A 2,029-nucleotide genomic window follows, 5' to 3' on the forward strand; every position below is an offset into this window, starting at 1 on the left:
ACCCTGCCCCCACCTTGCTAGAAAGGGGTCAGGGATGGCAAAGGAGGTTGCTAGCGATGACCCAGCTAGTTCCTGAAGAATTCATGCTTTCGTTTTAAATACAGTGGCCCTAATGCTGGACCCCAAACTCCTATTCTTCATGTTTTCAGCTCCAACGGAAATGTCGGCCTGTCCTGCCTTCTGCCAAACATGCCCAGCTACAAAGATGAGTTGGTTGTCTCTGAGAGCTGTGAACTGTCACTTTCCACTATAATAGGGAACTAGCCTGCACTCTGCTTCTGTCCTGGGGCAGTAACTATTTCACTGCTGCTGTTACTCAGACTGCTTTGCTTAGTGCTTTTAGTGCTTCTCTACCTGTTTAGACAGGAGGCACTCTTCAATAACTCTTCTGAATTTAGCAGTACTCAATTTTGCAAACTAATTTATTTCTTATAGTGCTTACTTCCTCTCACAACAGCCCAGGATGCTGCAGCATTACAGTTGTGGGGGGTTGGGGTGTTTTTTTGGGGTTTGTTTTTCTGATTTTTTGGGTGGGATCGGGACGGTGTTGTGTGTGTGTGGGGGGGGTTTTATAAGAAAATTTTTTGTGTCCCCAGTCAAAGCAGCCAAATCAATTCCAAATCCATATGAATCACTCAAGAACCATATGTGGCCCTGCTACTGGCAAGCACCCTCCATCCCTGCCTGGGGCTTCAGATACTTCCAAATCCTTTGGCAAGTATCCCAGGTGCAGGCCCAAGCCTAGAGGCTTGGGGTTCAGATGCCCCTGAGTTTTGCTTGCCCTTAGCTGCATGGCCACAGAAGCAAGCTAGGGAGGAGTCTCCCATTTCTATAAAGTCGGCATATAGCTGAGATCCTCCTCTGGAAGTCAAAATGGGAGGCTAACTATGAGACTGTCATGGGGAGTCCCATCTGCAAGCAGACAAGAGTTCAACTCTCCATTACACAATGCCATTTTAATTGCCTTACCTCAGTCAGGGTACTACCCCCTGCCACGTCCGTGGTACTCCGGTGCCAGTAGGAAAATCACCTTGCTGGTCATGGTATTCTCCCTGAAACACATCACACGTCACCATGGGCGGATCTAGAATTTTGTGAAGCAGGGTACAGGAGTAGCAACCAGCACTGCAGGGGTAGCTGTCCCCCTGCTCCCAGCTCTCCACCCCAACCCAGGCAGGGCGCACCAGGACAGCAGCAGAGGGAACTTTTTTTTAAGTCTCCAAATCACTTCAGAAACCCATCTCCCTGTCCCCACCCTGCTCTAGGCACCCATTGCCTCCCCTCTGTCCTCGGCAGCATGTCCCCTCCCTAGGGTTGCCAACTCTGCTCAAATCTATTCCGGGAGGTTTCATCATGACATAATGACTTTAATAACTGATCTACTTTACTCTAAAACTCATTCACTATGGAACCATCATTTTGCCTTCAGTGGAAATAAGGAGCATTGTATGTCTCGTGATTTCTCATTTTAAGCATAGTACATAAATAAACAATACTGAAAAATCTCAAGTTGTAATGCGAACCTTATTTTTAAAAAGCGAGATCTGGTTAGGGATGCTTTGCTTGTAAATACAAAATGCATTCTGCTGTAAATTCATGAACTTTGCAAAGCCAGTTTTTATAGTCATTGGCATTGTTTTGAAAGGCCCTCACAACCAGCTATTTCTGGGGTTTGTTTTTTGGTTTTTTGGTTTGTTTTTTTTGAAAGTATGAGGCAGTTGTATTGGAGAGTAGTTAGTAGACAAAAGAGACAACGCCAACGTGCCCGCAACACAACACTAACGTGTCCACAAGAGATAACGCCAATGTGCCCACGACACACAGCAACATGCCCACGTGCTTGCGTATATCAGTTACAGATTACGGTGCGTAGACTTTACATCAACAAGGCAAATACACATTACTGTTACATTTTAAAAAACCCACTGGACTTCTGTATAAATTACATTCAACATTTGATATGTATTTTAATGAATGCCCTATCATATATTCAACCTGGAGGGATGTGGGCAGTAGGGTCCCCCAGGGC

Source organism: Gavialis gangeticus, unplaced genomic scaffold (genome assembly GCF_001723915.1).
Source record: "Gavialis gangeticus isolate Ggan-Ray unplaced genomic scaffold, GavGan_comp1, whole genome shotgun sequence".
NCBI classification, from domain to species: domain Eukaryota; kingdom Metazoa; phylum Chordata; order Crocodylia; family Gavialidae; genus Gavialis; species Gavialis gangeticus.